The sequence below is a fragment of the Peromyscus eremicus genome, chromosome 22 (assembly GCF_949786415.1).
Source record: "Peromyscus eremicus chromosome 22, PerEre_H2_v1, whole genome shotgun sequence".
NCBI classification, from domain to species: Eukaryota; Metazoa; Chordata; class Mammalia; order Rodentia; family Cricetidae; genus Peromyscus; species Peromyscus eremicus.
This window is the reverse complement of record NC_081437.1, coordinates 34,872,253-34,896,662: the sequence shown is the minus strand read 5'-3', so window position 1 is coordinate 34,896,662 and position 24,410 is coordinate 34,872,253.

Below are 24,410 nucleotides of genomic sequence, written 5' to 3'. Positions count from 1 at the left end.
GAACCGTAGGGAAGGTGTGGTGACAGGCGCGTGGGGTGCCTGGTCACATCACTTGTAGTCAGAAAGGGGAGCGAGATGAGCGCTGACTCTCAGCGCTCTCTCTCTCTCTCTCTTTCTCTTTCTCTCTCTCTCTCTCTCTCTCTCTCTCTCTCTCTCTCTCTCTTTCTCTCTCTCTCTCTCTCTCTCTCTCTCAGCTCTCTCTCTTGTATTCAGTCCAGGGCCCCAGCCCTTGGAATGCTGCCACCACAGGTGTGTGTGTGTGTGTGTGTATGGGGGTCTTCTCCCCTCAGTTAACTTCATCGGAAACTCCCTCACAGCTCTACCCGCTGGTCTGTGTCCTGGGTGGTTCTGGATTGTCAAGTTAACAGTCAACATTAAGTGTTACAAGGAGAAAGAGGACATTCCCCTACTTTCTTTTCTTTTTTTTCTTTTACTTTATTTTATGTGCATTGGTGTTTTGCCAAGGGTGTGGGGTCCCCTGGAACTGCAGTTACAAACAGTTGTGAGCTGCCCCGTGGGTGCTGGGAATTGAACTCAGGTAGGTCCTCTGGAAGAGCAGTCAGTGCTCTTAACCAGGGAACCATTTCTCCAGGCCCTCTGTTTTTTTAAAGATTTATTTACTCTTATTTTGTGTATATTAGTGTTTTGTCTGCACACGTGTCTATGAACCAATGCATTCATTGTTCACACAGGCTGGAGGAGGGAGTCAGAGCCTCTGGAACTGGAGTTACAGGTGGTGTGAACTGCCATGTGGGTGCTGGGAATGGAATCTGAGTCCTCTGGAAGGAGCTGTCAGGGCTCTTAACAGCTGAGCTCTCTCTGTCTTCCCGGCCCATGTCTTGAGCAAGTCTTTCTGAGGAGAAGCTTTATCTTGTGAAAAACTATCATGGAATTGCATGGTGTGGGAGTCTGATGGTGTGGGATTCTCTTAGGACTGTGTGGTGTGGGATTCTCATAGGACTGTATGGTGTAGGATTCTCACAGGACTGTGTGGTGTGTGATTCTCACAGGACTGTGTGGTGTGATTCTCACAGGACTGTGTGGTTTGGGATCCTCACAGGATGGTGTGATGTGTGATTCTCACAGGAGTGTATGGCGTGGGATTCTCACAGGACTGTGTGGTGTGTGATTCTCACAGGACTGTGTGGTGTGTGATTCTCACAGGAGTGTATGGTGTGGGATTCTCACAGGACTGTGTGGTGTGTGATTCTCACAGGAGTGTATGGTGTGTGATTCTCACAGGAGTGTATGGTGTGGGATTCTCACAGGACTGTGTGGTGTGGGATTCTCATAGGAGTATATGATGTGGGATTCTCACAGGAGTGTATAGTGTGGGATCCTCACAGGATGGTGTGATGTGTGATTCTCACAGGAGTGTATGGCGTGGGATTCTCACAGGACTGTGTGGTGTGGGATTCTCACAGGACTGTGTGGTGTGGGATTCTCACAGGAGTGTATGGTGTGGGATTCTCACAGGAGTGTATGGTGTGGGAATATTGGGAGACAGTACACTGGACTATTTGAAATGTCAGGAAGCACACTCTCCTAGCTGCTGGTGGAAACATGACTGGCATACAATTGTTAAAATGACTGCAATGATTTCTCACTTCCCGTAGAACTTAGAATGCAGTGTCCTAGGCAGTGATTCATACGCTCTCACTGGCTCTCCAACGCTGCCTTGAGTCTTTTGCTAAAACGCTCTGTTAAATGAGCTTTTTAGTTCCTTGATTCATCTGACTCATCTCTACTGATTGCCTAGCAGATACATGGTGGCTGTGCACATAGCAAGAGGTGTGTTAGGTGCTGTGGCCTCGGGGGTAAAGTTAGTGGCTCCTGTGCTCACGAGCCTCAGTGACAAGGACATACCAGCCACCTATGTGCAGTACACCTTTGTGGAGGGGCCACCAGCTCAGGGTCTGCTGGGTGACAGCAGCAGCATGTAAGCCAGCTGTAGAGATCAGGGTGACACCACCACAGGAGTTGATGACTGGCCAACTGAACTAGGCTTGGAGGACTACCCAGAAGTATTTAGTTGAGAAAAGAAGGAATGCGTATTATTTTTATAACTACCGGTGTGCAAACTATTCCACGCTGGTTTGGTCTCCGTGTTGGTGGATCCGGACTGAGTTCCCTTTAAGATGAAAGCACACTGCTCTGTGTTCGCAGGGTGCACCAGACTGAGAAGGGAGCTCTTCGGCTAATTCCCTTTCATGCTGCCCAGTTGATAAGTGCCCTTCCCACAGCATTAGCATTCCAGGCCACTGTTTCAAAATGTAGAAAGAGAAAGTCGGTGCTCCTCACCCTACTGTGCCCGTTTGAACCTACCAAATTAATGGACTAAGTTTTCTGTTACACACCCCCAAATGAGTGTCAAGGAATCATAGGTTTGCTTTATTGATTTCAGAGAGGCTACAGGCATGCAGAAACACTGAGATTTTGAAAAAGAAATTCCAGATACAATGTCACAAAACCCATTAAGTTCTTGCCTCTCATAGATTTTATATTTGAAGGTGAGATTGCTCATGAGCAGAATACTGTATTAGCTACTTTCCCCTAGAGCTATGATAAGATAAAGGCGAAGGAGGAGGGATTGGTTTCAGCTTATTGTTTGAAGGGAAGCTGTCAGTCACCATGGTGAAGAAGTCACCATGGCAGGAGGGTGAGATATCTGGTCGTGTTGCATCCTCAGTCCGAAATAGGGGAATGATGATTGCTGGTGCTCAGATACCCTTTCTATGGAGACCCAAAAGCTCAGGTAATAGTGTTGTAGCTTTTTGGGCGGAACTTTGTGCCTCCATTAACCTAATCAAGATCATCCCTCACAGGCATGGCCAGAGGCCAACCTAAATTAGATAATTCTTCACGGATGTGCCAGGGAGGCTTGTAGTCTGGCTCTAGATCCTGTCAGGTTGGTGATCAATGGTAAGGAGCACAGATACCATATTGTATCTTTCTTCTATAAAAGGACATGCCTAAGACCTTCACAGAAATGTCATCCCAGAGGAATTGTGTCTTCAAGTGTTTTGGACAAATAGTGTTGAATGGAAGCGGCACAGAGAACTTGGGTGGTCTCTGGAATCCCAAAGGGAGCAATGTTGTGAAGGTGTCTGTTGTACTGAGGAGGAAGGGCAATGGGAAGAAATGGAAGTAAATACTTAATGAGCACTTAACTGTGTACCCAGATCCCAGTTCACAGAATGAGGACACGAGGCTCAGCAAATGTGGAAGACATGTCCTGAATTTCAGAGTGTGTAAGGCCGGAGCTCTGTCTCATCTCTGCCGGCTTCTGCAGCCTGTTTTCATTTAACTGTTATAAGGAGATAGCGCAGATGGAAACACGTTCTGAAAGGCCGGAGAGGAAAAGACAGTTGAAGCAAAGAGCCGTGATCATGCCAGGTCATGAGAGGCAAGTCCTGGTTAAGGTGAGATGGGGAGAGCTAGCGAGACAGAAATCATTGCTTATCCGGGCATCAGTGGCCTCTGAGGCATCCCTTAGAACATGAATTTTGGTCCTGAATAAAAAAAAAAAAAGTGATCCCAGGCTAACATTCTTTGTGATACAAAGTCATGAGGAGTTCACATTGCTTGGTGTGGGAAAAGTTCCAGGTCCTTTCTATTGGCAGGTGTGTGTGTGTGTGTGTGTGTGTGTGTGTGTGTGTGTGTGTGTGTACACGTACGTACATGCTTGCATTCGTTATTTTTGTATTGTTGTCATCAAATACCTGACAAGAACATAAGAAAAAAGGGTGGATTTTTTTTTTTTTTTTTGGCTCACAGTTCAGTGGTAGATAGTTCAAACAGTTCATTACGGCAGCCGGAGTGTGCGGCAGCTAGTCACCATGCCTTTTCAGTCAGCCTCAACACCTGCTCCAAGCTAAGGCAAGTGTTCAGACACACAACTCTACAGGGGACATTTCAAGCCACAGCAATGTTCATGTGTGCATACGTGTATATGAGAAGGTAGCGTTCTTCTCACATAGTGCGGTCTCAGCAGAGCTCAGAAACTTGACTGACAAACCTTTTGTTCTCTCTGGTCCTGGTCTCTGTCCACCCTTGAAGCTTAGGCGTCAACCTAGTGTTCGATTTGTTTTTAACCCACAATATTATACAAGGTAACTTGATCACTGCTCTTTTTTTTTTTTTAAAGAAATCTCCAAATAATGGCTCAGTGACATTGTTATCAAGGCAAATTGTGCCTTACGTGAAAATTGCCACCACAGTGAAAGGATCTGAGCCTGGGAATCAAAGAGAACTGTGATTGTGGGAACAAAGGATGCCTGTGTTGGGAGGAAGCCCTTCCATTGCCCTACTGAATGTATAGTGCAAACAGGAAGAAGATCAAGGTTCCCTAGCATGGCCCCAGATGCCCCAGTGTCCAGTGAGCTCCACAGCCTCCACTACCACAGATGAGTTCTCTTCAAATGTACTTCATGATAGCACATCTCAGAGTGAGAGGGCATGTTGAGTTGCTGTCAGTGGTAGTATCATTTTTCAGACAGGGCAGCCATGCTCACCTCCTCTGACTGCCAAGAGGAAGCCTTTGCCTGGGAGGTGGTTGAGATGGACGCAGGTCCTTGTCACTGTCCCTAATCCCAGTGAGCGGCACATGGAGCCTCCATTCTGCAGTCTGCCCCTGCCTTCCTGTACATCTGCCCAGCCCATCCAGACTTGGTCTCCAGAGCCTATCTATAAAAATAGCAGGCAGGGGGAGTGGAGCCTGGAATGGGGTTCAGCCATTGGTTCTCCCGTTCTTTTGGGAGCTTGGTTTTTATCTCAAGGTCACCACCATTCGCCAAGTTCAAGCCCTTGTTACTGTGCCTGAATTCCTGTCTGGTGTTCTTGCCTTGTCTTTGCCAAATATCACCCTCACCCCAATCCATGTATCCTACCAGGTCATTGTTACCTAAACTTTTAAAGTCAATTTCACATTACTTAAAAAACAGTGGCTTCTGGTAGGTTGCCACCTACCTTCTGGATGGTCCTACCTCATGGTCATTTGGGCAGCTCTATTTGGAAACAGTGGGTTATAAAGAGGAAAAAAAGCATAAAACTTGAGTCCTCCAGAAGTCCTATTCAATCTACACCATGCTACCTTCCCCAAGTAACCCGCCATCCCTAGCTCCTTCTGTAGTAGGAAGTTCTGATGCTGGATGTGACCATGATGGACCTGTGAAATGCCCTCGGGGTTAATCTTCAGTTAGTGTGTGTGTGTGTGTGTGTGTGTGTGTGTGTGTGTGTGTGTGTGAAGTTCATTGTCCAGTACCATCTTTCTCATCCCCACTACAGCTTTTATTAGTTATCCTTTGTCTTTGTATTGAACCCTGCACCATCCTCTGGTCTTGTCAGTGCTGTCCCTCATCTTTTGCAATTGTCTGTTTCCTTGAATACTCTCCATAGTGATCATGGACTCTCAGAGGGTTGGGTTGGAATGCTCAGGCCCCAGCTGCAAGCATTGGGCACAGAAGAGGCAAGTAAGTCTGTGACTGCCATCCAGAGAGTGTCTCCTAAGGGAATAGTTTTGCTTAAATTTTCTTACTCTAAGTGCCCTAATTTGTAAAATAGGAATGATAATAACACCATCCATCCCATGGATTTGTTATAAGGGCAAAATTAAAAGCATGTGTGAATAAAAGAATTTCTCAACTATGAAATTATGACACATTCCAGTGGTTATGATGCAAACCTGGGTCTTGGGGGAAAGCTTTGCTTTTTTTCTACTGGGTACTGAAGATTCACAGATCTGTCCAAAATCTGGAATTGTACTTGGTTTAAAGATCCCCATGATCTACAAAGGTTAGTGTAATTATTGGAATTTCTCCTTGCTGATTAGGCCAATGTTGATTTTTAATTTTCTTACTTTTGGGAGAAAAGCTGCATTAAGACATGAAAGCCCTCTAACAGCTTGTTAGAGCATTATTTGTTCTCAGCTACTAGTGAATGTACTTTCCCGAATGCTTCAAATCCAGCTTTTAAGGACTAAGCTGCAGCTAGTAATCATTTCATAAATATTAATGGAGAATATGCATGTGGAAAGTTAAATTAAAATGCTACCAAATGGCTAGCAAGCAGCAGAAAATGAGCAGGCGCTCTAATCAGTGGGATTCATCGTTGTATAACTTTTATCCTCCCATTAGAGTGCAAAGCAGAAGTTGATTTTTCTTCAATTTAAAAATCAGTTCATGTTGAAGGAAAATGCAAATTAGTTCAATAGCTGAAAGATTCTAGAAATGGCAATTCTTTGCGGCAAGTAAACTTTCCTTGATCACAGTTCATTGCACATAGTTGGATGCACAGAGACGTCACTGGCTTGGCATGACTTGACAAAGTTTGGGGGAAGGGAGAGAATAAGTAACAGTTCATAGTCTCTCAGATGTTTATCATGTTTGTCTTCTGGATATTCATGCCCTGTAACCGTCATGTTGAATGACTGATTTTAAGGACTCAAACTGGAAAGTAGAGGGAGTGTGGCATCATTAGTCAGCTCAGTATCCCTGAAGCATCGGACTTGAGATTATTTTTAGCATTGGTATTAGATGTCTCTATTTATTTGCAACTACCCATGCAGTGACCTGTCTGTTCCCCACCCTACCATTTTACTCATCGATTTATCCATCTAACCAATCAACATTTACCTACTCTTCATCTACGCTTCCATCCATCTGTCCATCCATCCACCCCCACCTATTCATCCATCCCCACCATCCATCCACATTCATCTATCCTTCCATCCATCCATCCATCTACTCAACTGTCTGTCCTTCCGCCCATCCACCCATCTACCCATTCACCCATCCTTCCACCTACCCACCCCTACCCATCCATCCACCTACCCATTCATCTGTCCATCCATCCACTCATCTATCTATCCATCCACTTATCCATATCCATCCATTCATCTATCCTCCTACCCACCTACTCATCCCCAACCCATCTACCAATCTACCCATCCATCCATCCATCCATCCATCCACCCATCCTTTCATCTAACAAATGTTCATTGAGTTTCTAGTAGAGAGCCTTGAAGAAGACACTCGAACACTGGACATTGGGGAAAAAGAGTAAATCATGGATAGAGTGGTTCTTTCAGAAGACTTACAATCTAATATACACCTTTCTATTGCTGTGGTAAAACACCATGACCAAGGAAGGCACTCTGTGGAAGAAAGTTTATTCAGACCCATGGTTCCAAAGAGTTAGAGTTCATATGGGTATATGGACTGCAGGTCATATTTCCTGGCACATGAGATCTTCTTCTTTTGGGTACAACCGAGAGCTACTGGATGACACAGCTTTCAGAACACTTCTCACAGAACATCTCTTCTGCACACCCCTCTAAGGTATCATTGCCAACACTCTCCTTTACACGCTCATGTTGTTGCTTCCAGTCCTCCAAGATTTAGTTTGCAGAATTGTAACAATGTATTCATGTCACTCTATGCATGTTTTCATTCAGAGCTTTTTAAATTTCAAATTTTTACTTGTACTTTTTGCTCATGCCTCCCATGGCTAAACATCTGGGATCCTAGTTATGGCTTCTCCAAATCCTCTGAAGATTCTGGTGGAAGAATTCCACTGGGTCATGATGCTCAGAGAACAAAGCCTGATTCTCTACCACCTCACAAGATGAAACTTGAAAATCAAAAGGAAGCCATACAACAGGTTTCCTGGAGAGGCAAGCATAGACACAAGTAATTTCCCATCTATCTGGCAAGGCCAGGTAATGGAAATGAAGTCCTTGTGTGTTGTACACAGGGCAACAGAGTATGGAAAACCCAGAATTTCCAACAGAGAAGGTCTACATGTTGGTCCTGTCCCTCATGTACCAACAGGAACACTGGATATGTGCTCTGTCTGCCCTGCACATGTATTTCCATTTGCCTAATGTCCTTTACCTTTTCATAAAGAAACAGTTTTATTTACTCTTTGATGATTTAAAATACACACAAATATATATATAAATATATATATATTTATATATATATATGAAGAAAATGCTCCATTAGTTTGGTATATTCCAGGGCTTTCTCTCACGTACAACACAACCATCACAATTTATAGACACTTGCTTCTTCTCTGAACTACTCCACTGTCAACGGTCCAGAAGTTGTTCTCTGCAACCTCAAGCCCTGTGCCTTGTCTTCATTAATTCAGGGAATCCCAGGCAGCTCTGTGGCTGTGCATCACACTTTATCTCTCTAGCGAACAGTGACTAGATGCCACCTTTCACAGGAATCTGAACCGTCAATGTGCAACGACTTCCTGAAAGCTACAGGTGGGTATGGAAAGTCCAACTCTGAGTAATGCAGGTAGAAGGCTCAAAGTTGTACTTAGGGTTGTGATTGACAAGCATTATTAAAGGTGGTTCTCAGAGCGGTGTCAATCATCTCAGCATTAACCTTTCTAATCTCATTCAGTCCCGATTAAGCTTTTACTTTTTTTTTTTTTTTTTTTTTTTTTGGTAGAAGCAGGAAATGAACAGTATGAAAGGCAGAAGGGAGGGAGACAAAACCCCTCACAAATGTGGTTTTCCATAGAAAGGAATCTCAACATAGTTTTCATAGAGGGCAGAGTTATGCATATGCCCCAGTTCCCATCAGGAGCTGCTTGGACAACATTCTTCATCTTACACAACTCTAATTTTACATTTTCTTCAGAAGGGACCTTTGAAAGGAGGGCAGTGTTAGGTTTTAGTAAAGGAGGAAAGATGTAGTCTTAGAGGCACGGAATCAGATGGTCATGCAAGCAAAAGTCTTGTTAATATTGACAACATAGTGGGGCCTGTGGTAAAGCTTTCGTCCGCCTAGGGAGAGCTTACGTGTGTTCATGTAAGGTTCCTTGAGAGGAGATAGTGTTGTAGTATGAGGAAGTAGGTACAAGCTCAACGTCTCTCACAAGTGAACTAAAAGATGCTGATTTTTGTGGTTCAGACTGAAGCATGTTTTTGGAAGGTCCCGAGGACAAGGGGAGGCTGGACAGACAGGGGCCCAGCTAATATATGACTTAGGCAATACAATAATAGTCAACATACCTCTGGGACTGGGAAGGGGAGCTGGGTGTGCACTTTGTCTGATCATAGTCCCTTCTAGCTAGACTCTGCTTGCACCATGTGACAGGCAGTGTTGACCTTAGCAATCACACTGCTTTTCTTGGGTCATGCAGATTGGGATCATCACTGGCCAGCGGCTTGCTGCCTTCTCCTCTCCTTTGAAGTTGTCAAGGTCTGTGTGTCCACCCTTCTCCATCCCTATCAGAGTTGCCGCTCCAGAACAAGATTGAATGTAGAAGTACCTTGGTGTCTCCATCAGGCAGAGTGCTTAGTACAGGAAAGAAACCCAGTAAATAGTGGGAAACCTGGATGGCTACAGCGCTGGCCAGCTTGGGAAAAATGTCTGTCTTTTTATTTACCAAAATCCCACTCCCAGCTCCTAACACTGCGAAGTGATCCCTACCTTGCATTCACCTTTCTCCTTGTGAACAAAATACTTCAGCAGAGTGCTTTGAGTGGAGTCAGGGCGTGTGATGGAGGCTAAGAAGAAAGAGGTCCAGCAGGGAATAGTAAAATGCAAATGTGTCTTGTGGATTTCAGGAGCAAAGGTGGAGTTTCAGATCCCCTCTCCCTTGTGAAATCCTTGGCTTCCTTTACTCCGACAGAGCAGGTAAAATAGAAACAGTTACAAAAGAAGCATTTTTCTTCTTGGCCTGGAAAATCGATTCTGATGTTTATCTTGCTCCTTGGAATGTCCCCCCCACCCCCACCCCCTCTTCCCACCAGCAAAATATCTCCCATAGCTAGTCTCCAGCTCTCCACCCAGTGGCAGTCTCAGCGGGTATCTGCCTAAGGTTAACCCTGGAACTCGGGCTGTGTGGGAGTGTGCCCTAGATATTATTTCTTGTGACGTGTGCACGTGTCAACACAATCAACATCCATGGTTCGTTATGCATTTGCAGATGAGGATGCCAAAGCCGCGGAGGTAATGTGATGGTAGTCCAGCCTCGCTTTAGGTGCTCAGTGGTGGGTTTGTATGAAGGACATTGGACTTGTTTAGCCCGCCCCTCTGGAACCTTCTGTAACTCTTCAGCAGAATCCCCAGAGCCTCTAGTCCTCCCTGCTCCAAGCTCAGTACTTGTGAAGACACCAGTGCCAGGCCAGTCTTCTAGAACCGTCTCTTTTCTCAACCCCTTGCACTTTGAACTCCCTTGACTGGAGGTTTCTGCCATTTCTTTTCTCTGCCTTTTTCTCCCACATCTTGTTCATCCTCCTGATTTTCCTTTTCCTCAGTATAGCTTGAGTTCCTGGCACAACATCCTGCCTTCTCTTGGCCTAAGGACACCAAGTATGGAGCACGTTCCTCACCCCGCACGGCTGATAACACTGATGGATGTCATGAATATTTACAGAACAGAGTCCTGCTTATCCAATATATGTGACATCGAAGACAGCCCAGAGGAAACAGAGGTGACAGCTGAGAACTGATAGTGGCCTGCCGACTTCCAGTGTGATTGAGCAATAGCCAAACTCTGCAGGACTCAGTGTGGTCAACGAAATATGATTACTGATGCTGATGCACCACCAACCTAGTCTGCTGGGTGGTTATAAAGATGAAGTGATTTCATGTGTGGCATGTTTTAGGTCATCACTAAAACATGATTCCTGAACTCGCCTTCAGCTGGGAAAGAGGAAACCTGAATCTTATTTCTGCTATTGGTGCTAGCGAGGTAGTTTAATTAAGTCAATTTTTTTTTCTCTCTCTCTCTTTTTGTTTTTAAGTCCAGGCTGACCTCATTCTCATTGTGTTGTGCATTGGGACAAGTTCTGGGCTTATAGCCTTAGCTTGTGTGTGTTTTTATTCAGTGTTGGGACTAGAACCCAGGGCCTCCTGCTTGTCTAGCACTCTACCCACTAGGCTACACTCCCAGCCCCATGTAGGTCAATATTGCTGGCTACAATGTGAGGTACAGCTTCGTGTCACACTTTTCTCACCACCAGAAGTGGCTTTCTAGTGACTTAAAAGCTTGTGATCTACCACTGTGGCCTTGCGCCCCTCCACTACCCCCATGCTTACACCAGACCTGGCTTGTGGATACTCTCTGCCTTATCTCAGTGCAGGTCTGAATCCAGATTTCCCTTTTGTATATGGCTAGGAGGCACCCTGGATTCAGACCCCCTCTAATGACCTCATTTAACAGCATCCCCTCTCTAAAGACCCTTCTTCCGAAGAAGGTCGTGTTCTGAGGCACTGGACCTCAGGACATCTGTAGGTTTTAAAGGAACCCACAGTTAAATCTCCAGTGCTTGGGTTGAGCACAGACCTGGGGCTCATGGCCTCTGGGGTGGTGCCTGTGTTTTCCTTAGTAGCCCTGCCGTTCAGCTTCCAGGAGACTTCATTCCTCATGAATTTACAGACAGGCACTGGGGTAACATTTCCTGAATTCTAACTCCTTCCTCTGCTGCTGCAGCAAAGCTGTTACGCTCTTTGGTTTCTTTCATCTACCTGGCTGCCAACCAAAGTCTAAAAAAAAAAAAAGAAAAGAACAGAAAAAAAATCCCCACGCTGCAAGCCGAGTTCCTGCCTCGGGTCGATGTAGGTTTATTGATATTCCAGCATGGTTTGCTCCACAATTTATGCTGTGCAGTTTGTGAACCACAGACCCAGGGGGGAAAGAGATAGTGAAAGAGGCCATTTTTCCATCACTTTATATGCGGTGCGTTGAACCTCAATTTCCTGCCGTGTCATTCCAGAGTCCTTAAATATCCTCCTCTCTGCACGGACATTAGGGACGACAAAGCCCCTGCGTTCTTCAGGTCGAAATATGAGTCCTGTATGAGTGATAATCACAGTGGCCTTTTACTAGTGAAAACACTTACCTGTGGACACATGCCTTCCTGTGGCTTGGGGTTTGGGGCGGGGTGCCTGACCCAGGATAATACACAGCACCACATACGGGTCCACAAGGGGCTTCATTATCCCTGTCTGCAAGGGCACCTCCATGCGACAGCTGCTTCCTCACTTCCTGTAGCAGAGTGCTGAAGTGAAAAACAATGAACGGACTGAACACAATATTCAGATTCTGATCGCTGCCCAGAGAGTGGCACTTCCAATCCTGTGAGCCTTGATTATGGCAGGGCTCTTGAACTCCATAGGCTAGGCTGAGAGCAGGGGGAACAGTAGACATGACCAGAGCTAGAACTTGGACATCATTTTCCACGAGGGAAAAAAAAAAGGATGCCCAGGCCAGCATTCTTTGTAGGTGTTAGATTCACTATAGGATAAAAAGGTAAAATGAGGATATTAATTATAATGCAGATAATATGCTTACCATTTTATTCCTGGTTGTATGTAGAAATCCATAAACAGAACAACAAAGAAACCAGTTAGGGCTTGGGAAATGGCTCAGTCATTAAATTGCTTGTCACATGACCTTAAGGATCCAAGTGCAATCCTAAGAACCCACATCAAAGAGCCAGGTGTGGTGTGTGTCTGTCCTACTGGTCCTGGGGAGGTGTGCATGCAAGGGTCTTTGGGGAGGTATGCATGCAAGGGCCTTTGGGAAGTTATGCATGCAAGGGTCCCTGGGGAGGTGTGCATGCAAGGGTCCCTGGGGAGGTGTGCATGCAAGGGCCCTTGGGAACAGAAGGATGGCTATCTGCATAGACTTATGGGTGGTATTCAAAAGAATTTAGCTCGCAGAGGTTGAGCATGTGTGGGGAGAGGATGGAGAGAGAATGGTGAACGGGTTCAGGGGTCAGGTGTGTAGAAGGAATAACTTCTGATATTCTAAACCACAGTAGAATAATTGTGGCTTACAACAATTTTAATCGAATAGTTCAAAATATCTCACAGGAGTTTGAACATTCCTACCACAAAGATAAACGTTTGAAGTTATAATTGTGATAATTATCCAAATCTAATCATTACACATTGTATACACGTATCAAAATGTTCATTATAACTCATAAATACACATATTTACTGTATACCAATTAAAAAACTTTAAAAAGGACAAATTTCAAGCAGTTGAGTTGATCCAAGGTAGATGGTTGCCAGCTCATATACCGGCGCCCGCCCTCCAGATGGGAAACACAAACCAAATGTTAGTTTGTGGTGTGGCTGCCCTCGGGGGAGGGGCTTGCTACACAGGAGGGAACAAGCAGTGTGAGGGGTGGGTGGCTGCGGACTCTGGAGACCTGTGATTGATTCTGAGATTTAATTATTCAAGCTGACAAGTTCTTACAGTAAAGAAGTTCTACTTCATGCCCGTCCAAGCCCAGGGCAGCTCGGTTGAAGCAAGACTCCTTTGGATTCAGGAAGTGGGGCTGGATGGTGTCAGTCTGACCATGAAATGTCCCTCCTGGGCTTATGTGTTGAATTCATGGTCCCTACTGCTGACACTATTTGGAAGGTTCTTGAAACTTCAGGAGATGGGGACTAGCTGGAGGAAGTAGGTCACTGGAGGGGGAGGGTGTCCTTGGGAGCTGGGGTGGCTAGTCTTCCTTGTCAACTTGATGGGATTTAGTCACTATGGAAACCTGCCTCTGGGCATCCCTGAGAGTGAACATCTAGGAAGTTATAAGTGAAGAGCAAAGCCTTTCCCTGACTGTGGGTGAATGTTCATGATAACATAAGTTGTTTTTCAAAAAGGGAGACACCATTTCAGAACAGTAGCAGTTAACTCGTGTGTGTTCTCCATGTGTAAAGAAGGTCTTCACAGTTACCAGTTAATTTACCTTTTGCTGTAACTGTGAGAGAGAGGGGGAGGCCTCTGAGGTCTCACTGTCTCTCTTAAGTTACAGAGTGGTGATCAGTTTTGGAGGATCTGAATAGCCAGTGCCAGCTCAAGACGTTGGCACATTTCTCCCCCATCTGTGTGCTGCTGGAAACTCAAAGTTTCCTTGTATGTAAAAATGAGTTATTATGAGTCTTACAAACAGTGTGCCCATTTCATTTCTGACCTCAGAGAAATGTAAGCTGTTGATTGACTAACTGATGTGTATGAAGCGTCCCTGCCACACTCTCAGTAAATGATGGCTGCTTTTGCAATAAGCTTAACGGGGCCCCTAGAAGTTCTAGTAACTGCTTTGTTCGTGACTCCATTCAGCAAATGGTTCTATACCATTTTCCAAAACCAAAGGAGGCCACGACTTAACTGTCACCCGGTTTATAAATCATAGCTAGAACTAAGACCAAATAAAGTACTGTTGCTCCATCAGCAAACTTTTCCCCATGACAAAAATGCAGTTTAGAGTTGGAAAAGACTTCAACAATGTGGTACCCAACCTAGTGGGGAATCCAAGCCCTAGGGAAAAGAGAGATGAGTTCAAGACCACATCCCTTTCAACTCAGCGCCAAAGCTGGGGTCTAGAGCTTCTTCCCCCTGTGGTGTTCCCATAAAAGGAGTGTACTTTTGTTCCTCCGTGATGCTCTTGGTCATAGGCTGGTCTTCTTGGCCATTGTTGAAATCCTGTCTTCCCCCACCAAAGGTCACATGTACTTAGACCCATAAGCATAGGTATGACTATTTTATGTCAATACCAATGAACTATATATTGTATTTTAAAAATGTGTCTCTGCCCGGGCACAGTGATGCGTACCTATAATCTAAGCTGCCCGAAAACTGAAGCTAAAGAGCCTAGAGTTCAAGGTCAGCCAGGTCTACATTACAGAACAGAACCCTGTCTCAAAAACAAAATCAAATCCAAACCAGAAGAAACAGAAATAACCTACCTCAGAGGTGCCCACATTACATTTGAGCAGGTAACTGATAGCTCCAATGCATACTAAAGTTTTTTTGTTTGTTTGTTTTTGTTTTTTTGGTTTTTTTTAAAGGCACATGTTAGTGCTCATCTGTCCACATTTCAAGACAGGTCATATATAAAATACCAGAAAAAGCATATCTTTTAAAAAAATTTAACATAATTTCTTTATTCATTCTTTGGGAATTTCACATCATGTACCCTAATTCGGATCACCTCCTAGTCCCCCCATATCCTCCCCTCACCCCTGAAGTAACCCCCAAAAAGAAAATTAAAAAAAACCAAACCAAAACAAGAAAGCAAATAAACAGAAACAAAGAAATAAAACAAAACAACGAAAAAAGAGATTGTTCAGCAGTTAAGAGCACTGACTGCTCTTCCAGAGGACCTGGGTTCAATGCCCAGCACCCACATGGCAGTTCACAACCCTCTGTGACTCCAGTTTCAGGGGACTGGACACCCAGGGTAAAACACCAATGCATATGAAATAAAGAGAAATAAATTTTAAGAAAAGATTTGTTTTAAAAAAGTATATCTTAATATTGCTTGAATCTGAAATGTCCTCTGCTGGCTCATGCTTTGAACACTTGCTTAACTCAGACCTTGGGGGGCCAGCTCCCAGATCTGCTCCAGGGTAGCGAAAAGAATGCCTCAGAGGAGTGAGGGCTTAGGAAAAATTCTTTTCTATCTGAGAGGAAAATAAGGAAACACACACGCGTTCTGACGGTAACTTTCTCTTTTACTTCATCATGTAACACTTTACACAGTTCCTTCACACTCTCGTGCAGCTCTTTACACAGTTCTTATACCTAGCAGCAGCTCTTTGACAGAGCTTTCTCTCTCTCACACTCACTCACACACACAGACTTCTTCTACATCGTTCACTCTTTGCTCACTCACACCCCCATTCATTCATCCGCTCACATTTCTCTCACCTTCTCTAATGCTGCTGCTTCTTCATCTCTCACTCAGCACGTGCGCGCACACACGCACTTCATTCACATTCTGTGTTGCTTCCTCCTCTACATTGCCTCTGCCCCTCTCATAGCCAAACTCTGCACATTTATATGTTACATTTTCAGGGGTCCGACACAGTCTCATAACTAGATAAGTCACACAGTTTTTCTCAGGCTAGGAAGGTCGTGCTGACTGGCCAGTGATGCTTGGCCAAGCATGTAACCCTCTGACATGGAAATTCAAGACATAATCACAGCAGTTGGCTGAACCTTGAGTGGTAGGGGTACATGCAGAAAGAGAATTATTGCAGGGAGTCATGTCTACCAGAATTGCTTCAGCTCTGACCTTGATTCATCAACAAACAACACCCAGGATCTTGTCTTTGTGTATTTTCTGCAGGGGCAGCTTAGTCTGTTTTGAATTGGTTCTGAAGTCTAAAATTAACTGTCTTTGTGACCAAGAATACTGTTACTTTCCTGTATCAGTAAAGAAGAATATTCTGGTGTTATTTCTATACATCAGAATTAAACAGCTTAAACAGAAATCATCTTCCTGACCATCCACAGCTAAATGTGTGCCCAAAAGATGTAAAACATATTACCAAGTGCTGTGGAAGGAACCCCACAGCTGTTCTTTTTAGGGAGGTAAGTGGTAGTACATGAGAAAGTAACAGAAAGCAACCAATTTCCACAGCCAGTGACCCCACAGCCTTGCCAGGTGGGGCTCCCCAACAGGAAGCCACCGGTTTGGTGGGTCGACCTGTCAAACACTAGTTGTCACCTGCTGTATACTCCCATGACCCTCAGCACTTGGTCCCTAAACATAATGCTGTTTTAGGAGGCTGTGCAGCCTTTAGGAACCAGGGTCTGGATGGTAGAAAGGTTGTAGAGGTGGGTCCTTGAAAGTTAAAGTTCAGCCCCAAGTGCCAGCCATATTTCTCACTTCCTGCCTCTGTCACACACTTCTCACTGTCATGAGTGGAACTGCTGCCACTTTGCCTTCCTCGCTTTGATAGACAGAAACCCTCCAATGCATGAACTTAAATAAACTGTTCCTCCCTTACAATGTTTCTCCCAGGTACACTGTCAACAAGATGCAAAGGTGACCAAGGCATGTCCTCAAATGTGTTTCATGTTGATGATGAGCTGGATTCTCCTCTATGGGTACTGGTAGCTCATTTCGATTTCTAGGTCCCAGCCCCATATGGATGAGCAATTCTGTAAAGCTATGCTGATGGACAGAAGGGGCTCAGTCAGACAGACTAGTATTCAGACTCACTGTGCTGAAACAGAAACTGAGAGGCAGCCTAAGGTCCCCAACAAAGAGCTGAGCAACTTCAGGTCCTTTGGGCTCAGTTTTGATGTTTTTTCCAATACACTTCTTGAATAGTAGACTTGCATTTTTCATTAGCTTTTAAGTATCTTCCAAAGACAGCCTGAAGTAAGTGAATGGCCATTTCTACCATTTATAAAACAAAAACAAAAACAAAAAACCATCACTTTTCAATCCTGGCTACATTTTGCACATACATGGACTCTACAGAAAATACTTGAATAGAATCATTCTGGGGTGGGACCTTGATCTAGCTATCACTTTTTTTCTGACCTCCAACCATTGAGACCTTTGCTCTTTGACAATAAAAGAGTAATTCAGACACAAGGTGTTATGTGGCCACTTTCTACGAACCGAAACATTCCTTCATGAAGAGAGTAGAGACTCCTAGGAGACTTAAAAGTAGATGATATTATCAAGACTCAAGAATTTCAGAAAGTTACACTAGTTTCAAGGCCCCCTTCCCAAGACAATAACCACTTGCCAATGAGAGGTCTGCAAATGGAACAGTAAACTCCAAGAATGCAACTTCTGAGTTGTCACTCATGTTGGGGTGGAATTTTTGACAATGCCTGTGAGTGCTCCATGCTCTTCTATAAGTAACCCCTAATGCACATTCCATAACTAACCCAATACACTCATTGTTTCCCTCATCTGGAATCCACCATTGCTGCCCTAACTGAAGTGAACAGATACTCATTGATATAGCCCCTGGAGAAGTCACCCAACACAAGGCATGCAGGCAAAGTGTCTCAACACAAGGCATGCAGGCAAAGTGTCTCAACACAAGGCATGCAGGCAAAGTCACCCAACACAAGGCATGTAGGCAAAGTGTCTCAACACAAGGCTGGGAGAATGCTGTTTAGTAAATGAAAATAGCATCCTCCCACCATTTGGGCTGGAATGAGGGAAGTTAATAACGTCTGAACAAGGTTATGACACTGTGCTTCCTTCCAATTGCTTCAAATAAGCCCTTTGTCTCCTGTTAGTCACCCCTGTATGTAGCCAGAAGTTTCTCTGGTTCTACCTAGCCCCACAGTCCTGCAGCCACTTATAAAATGATCACTCAGAGGTTTATATTAATTACAAACTGTGGCCAATGGCTTACATTTCTTGCTAGCTAGCTAGCTCTATCATCTTAAATTAAATCATTTCTATTAATCTATGTTTTGCCACATGGCTGTGGCTTTACCAGTCTTCTGGCATCCTGCTCCTTGGGCGGCAGGCTGGCATCTCTCCCGCCTCTGTCTTTTTTCTTCCTGACTCTTTTGGATTTCCCACCTGGCTATAACCTGACTTGCGAGAGGCCAGAGCAGCTTCTTTATGAACCAATCATAGCAACACATATTCACCGCATGCAGAAAGACCATCCCACAGTGCTTGTATCTTGTGATTCAGTTGCAAAGCAGTTTTCAATAGACCAAACATAATCTGTATTTCTTCACATCCATTCTATACCTGGCTTTGCATGCTGTGCATATGTTTGCCTTCTCTGAGTAACTCTCCCAGCAATCTATTCAGAGCATTTAACGTAGACCCTCTTGCTCCCTTTCAGCCTGTGGATGCCTTGAGTTGGTATTCTTAGTGACAGACTGAAGTGACCAGTCACATAGTAGGCCCTTAAATATGCACATCAAATGAAGAAATAACACAGCTAGAGTCGAGACCCTAGAGTTGAGGTTGAATTCATATTTTTCCTAATGCATTTTCCATACATCAATTGTCTATGTTATGAGTCATCCAGTTCCAGAATGTTCTGCCTAGGAGGCTCTTTGTCTCCTTTCACAGATGACAGAGTCTTGAATTGTATTGTAATCAATTATATTATAATAATTGTCAAGTATTCTTATTGTTATAAATTATTGTTTTATTATTATTAGAGAATTGGTGACATTTTCCTTGTTCTAAGTCTAGTTCTATTCTACAATATGAACTTTTCTCTTCAGTGAAGTCCCTGGTAGTCACCTACCCACGTGTGTCATGCCCACTGTCCCAATAACCCAGGGTGCTAATAAGCATATCTCACATCTACCTACACCTGTGGCTTGAGGGAGTCTCCACACACCCATACCTACTGCAGGGGTCTAGCTCATCCAGCTTTTACTCTGCTCAAATGGCCTGTAGAATGCCTTCACTTACCGAAGAGCCAAGATGGGATTAGTTTCTTCTTACATCTTTCTACTTAGTTTTTCAGGGAACAAGACAGAAACCCAAGGTTTATTCTAACTCCCTCCCCCCGTTTCCCTGGCTAGTCACATCTAATTGTTCCTGAGGTCTTACTGGTGTCATTCCAGAGACACTATTTTGTTTTGTTTAATTGGGGACCTGGCTTCTTTTTTGTCTTTTAAAAGCCTGGATCAATCTGCACTAGGGGCTGCTTGTTATTTTTCCAATAAAGAGACTTTGAAAAGTTAAAAAAAAGAAAACAAAACAAAACTGTGTCTCTTTCTTGGATTTGCATGTGATTTCAAAAAAGATAATTACCTCTTCCATCTTCAGCTATGATTCTATTTTAGCATCGTCTACTAATTAAAAAAAAAAAAGGCAACAAACTCCCAGAGCTTTTGAATCTGAGTCATTTGTACAGTAAAAATCAGCAAAGTTGCACAGATAAATTTAAGACCTGGCAATCAGGTGCCCGCGGCCTTGGGCATTGTCATGAGATCATGCATTGGTGCTGTGGCCAGCTTTCTCAGTTCAGCACAAGCAAATGAAATGCATTGCATTTGGGGTTAGCTCTTCTGCACACTGCCCTCTCAGTCCATATTATGCATTGATATTTTTTATCTCATGTATTTTTACCTTTTTTTAAAAATTTCAAATTGTGTGTGCATGCTATTTGTGAATGTTTGTGTGGGTGCTTGTTATATGTACATGAACATGTGAAGAGCAGAGGTCCACTTCAGGTAACTTTCTCAATTGCTTTTTATCTTTTTTTTTTTTTTTTTTTTTTTTTTGAGACAAGGGCTCCCACTGAACCTGGAGCTCACTGATTCTGCTACACTGTCCTGCCCATGAGATCCAGCCGTCCTCTTGCCTCTGTTTCCCCAGTGCTGGGATTGTAGATGTGCACTTGACTGATTTTTCTGGGTACCGACAGGTCCCCCATCCTTCACCGACAAAGCACGTGACAATTTGAGCCCTCTCTCCAGCCTCTCTTCAGGAATTCAAGACACAGAAATCCCGCTTAGGAAATGACTAATCCCTCAAGGCTATGACCATGTCCCACCTTCCCTTTAAGTTAGTATGCAAATGTCCCAGCTGTTCTTTAGTCCAATCATCAGAGCATCACAGAACCCAGAGATCGGAAACTTGGAGGAATACGTAAACATAGTTCCTGACTTCCACAAGGGTTACCTAGGTGACATCTCTCCATCACTTTAGCTGTCAAGGGTCCTGAGTTTTTAGAAATACACAGTATGTATCCCATTGAGACCTGTCCCTGGAAGAGCTCACCACAGACTGTCCCCTGTGGAATCAGCAATGCCGCAGCTGTGTTGAAAGCACCCATGTGTGCTGAACTGACGTAGAAGTGACAGGGGGACTGGTCATCCTTTTCACTCCAGAAGTCACAGGTCCTCATCAGGAGCATGGCTTACAAAAGGGTCATCACTCCATTTTTTCCTGCTAGACCATTAACCACTGTCTCTCTTCTGCTTTTACTCCCCTCTGTACTGCTGACCTCATGTACAAGAGGAATTGGGTCTTAACCAGATAAATACCAGGGGAGAAAGTGGTGAGCCAAGTGGGGGTCAACTCACGTTCCCTCATAATAGTCTTTGGTCCTGGCATTACCATCCAACTGCTTAGACAGAAAACTGGGTGTTTTTTGATTCATGTTTTCCCCCATTTTATACACTGCACCCTCAGCTCCTTTCCATGACACCTCCTGAGTCCATGCATGTGCATCTGCTCATCCCAGTCAAGTCAAAGTCACACCGCTGTCTCTCTCGAAATCACCATAAACCGCATCCCCAGGGGTCTCCCTGCCTCTACGTATGTCTCTCAGTGTTTGCCTCTTGCACAGTCAGAGATACCTTTGAAGATGAGAATCCAACCAGGTCACTAGGTTCCACGGATTAGGGCACACTGGTATCTTACAGAACTTCCAGACACGTTCCTGTTGCCTTCAGGTTTTGTCTTGCTGACTGTCCCAGCCTTGCTGCATTTGACACAGTCTCTTCCCACTGAGCTGGAGTGTGTGACAATTCTCTTCAACCTCAGTCATTATCCCACGTTCCTCTCCTGAGCGAGGCCCTTCTCACAGTCCTGTGTGGATAGCATCTTTCATTTCGCGAACTCAGTGCCTATGACATCTGCTCAGAACGGCTTTCTTGGCACTGCCCTTGTCTCCCGCCAGCTCATCTGTAGTCTTCTTTTCTACAGTACTTCCGTACTGTGTACTCGTGCTATTGCCTAACTTGTTTCTTCCCATTGGACAGCTAAATGCCTAACAGAAGCAGGCGTACAACAAATAGCCATGGGCTATATTGATTTCTCATGTCAAGGCCAGATTTTGATGGCCATGGTTTATGATGGGTATGTCCCTCTGAACTGGAAATTATCTTAGTCAAGTGCAGCTAATCACTTATCAATCACTAGTGAGATTCTTTATTTTAAGAACTGCAAGAGGGAGATATTATGTCTCTACGGGGTAGATGGTGAATACTGGGTCTCTAACACATCTTCTTGAGATGGGACCATCTGGGGATATAGTAAGCTGAGGAAATTAGTTAGCAGATTAGAGAGAAGGGAAAAGACTTAATAATGATGGATTATACAGCTTCTAAAGCCAGAGATGAGTCCTTGAATCCTGACTATTACCCCTCTCTACCCTAAAAGGCCCATTGTCCTTCCGTTCTTACCTTCCTGAATTTCCCCATTGTATCTTAAGGAAACATCTATATTCCAACCAGTTGAAGTGGGTATGCATTTCTTAAAACAAAAGGTGTCTGGGATGGTTAAGAAGACCACCCTAGCCACAGTGTGGAATGTGGTCTAGAGCCAAGGGACGCAGACAGGAAGTGAACTAGGTGAATTTCTCAACAGACCAATGGAGGAATGATAGCTTAAGCCAAGAAAAGTGGAGGTAATTGGAAAGAAGAGATTCAATAGGCAGCCCATGGATGGCGTGAGGCCAGCAGTACAGAGGAGATTAAAAGTAGAACAGAGATAGTGGTTAGTGGTCTAGCAGGGCAAACTGAGTGATGATCCTTTCGTAAGCCATGCTCCTGATGAGGACCTGTGTGACTCCTGGAGTGAAAAGGATGAACCTGCACTTCTCATGACTGCTCCTGGGACAGCACATTCCAGAAGTCTGTGGGGCTGCCTGGACAATTCTCATTCTCCCCTCTGTGGTCAGCATTGCCTGTTTCCTGAGCTAAGATGCTTTTCAGTGGTCTCCTTTAGCCTTCAATCAGCATCCCTCAAGGACAGTGGCATCTTTTAGTCCCAATCATCCCCATTCCCCAAGCACCTTTCCTAATGGACAGTCTCCTTGCTTAACTCAGATTTCATTTCCTTCATAAGAAGTGGCTTAACATAGCCACCCTCTTAGACACACTGTGACCCTCCGACTCCTGTGATATTTAAAAAGCAGACTATGAAAAGTATAACCATGTTTCTTATGCCACAGTATATAGAATTTAAGGACTTGTTCAGTGGTTTATATATGTTTCATGACAGACAAACCATTGAGAAAACATCTGGACTGTCATTTGGATGTAACTTTGCCTTAACTACCACAAAGGCTCATCCTCTCTTCCGCCTTTTCCTTGGGTAGCGTTATTGTTTTCCATTGTTAGACTGGAGTCCTAAAGTTTGCTTATTTGGGCTTTCTGTTCCATCCCTGAGACAAAACAAAGCCATATCAGGTGAATGAAAGCCCTGTCTCCTTATTAAGGGCATGGAAGGTGGAAGCAATGTGTATGAGGACCTGTTTGAAGGACACGCTATCTATCCCTTCCTCTATCATGCTCATTTTTATTCCAGCATCAGACTAAACACTGGGACCATATGTTCTTCATCCACAGAAGAATTTTCATGCATTTTAATGTTGTTGCCTTGGCTTATATCCAGGGATATTATACATAAAGTCTTTATGAAAACTATTACTATATCGATGTCTTTGAGGTAGTACACATGAGGTCACTCAGTTCCCTCTAGATGAATCCTGGATAAGACAGCTTTTAAAAAGGTAAAGTTCAGGAAAAAATACTGCTTTCTCTAGGGAGCTGGGGATACCTTTTCTGGTTGGGTGACAAGGCTGATTCAGTCTTCCTTTTTGGATTGATGACATTATGTCACCATGCATGGTGTACAGGACGTATCCCCACCTTTCCTTCACCTCTGTCTCTTAGCTCAGAGCCAACTCCAAGGATGAATCACATCAACATTAAAGCCCCTGTGATTACACAAGGGAAGATGTGGGTATCCTGGGCGAGGAGGGGGAGTCCTTATGGATGTTGCTGGCATCAAAGAAGGAGATAGGACTCGACTAGCAGAAGAGGGCAGCCATTTTTGATGGTTCCGTTTTCTAGGAACTCCACCAAAGCCACCTTTTTGGTGGATGTTACCTGGTAAAAGTCATTACCTGGGACTCTCTCTGGTCCATTCATCCATGCATCCATCCGTTCTCGAGAACTCACCCATCCTCCATCTGTCATCCATCTATCTATCTATCTATCTATCTATCTATCTATCTATCTATCTATCTATCTATCTATCTATGTGTCTGTCTATCTATCTATCTATCTATCTATCTATCTATCTATCTATCATCCATCCATCCATTATCCATCCATCCATAATCTATCGAACCATCCATCCATCCGTCTGTCCATCCGTCCATCCACCATCCATCCATTCATCCATCCATCCATCCATCCATCCATCCATCCATCATCACCCATCCATCCACCCTTCCCCTCTGTCCTCTGTCCTACTGTTTCCTTTCTCCCTCTCTCTTCAGCTTATCCATAATAACTCCAGGTCCCTCCCCTTCATGCCGTTGGCTTTTTGGTTAAAAGAAGAGAAGAACACTGTTTACAGCAGAAATTCTCAAATGTGGCCGCATATTAGAATCATCTGAAGAGCTTAGAAACTCACAATGCCCTAGCCCCATCCATTATCAAAGGAATTCATCTCAGTTAATTTAAAAATGCCTTTAATTTCTGAAACTCTCTTGATGTATCTGATGCATAGTCATATTTGAGAAAGAACGCCTTTTAAATGTTCCTGAAGATCTTTTAAGTGCAGATATGAATTGAGTAAGTGTGGGGCCATGCCTGAGAGTCTGTATTTCTGAGAAGTTTCTACAAGACCTGATATTGTCACACTCTGAGTAGCAAGTGCAGAGACAGATTGAGGA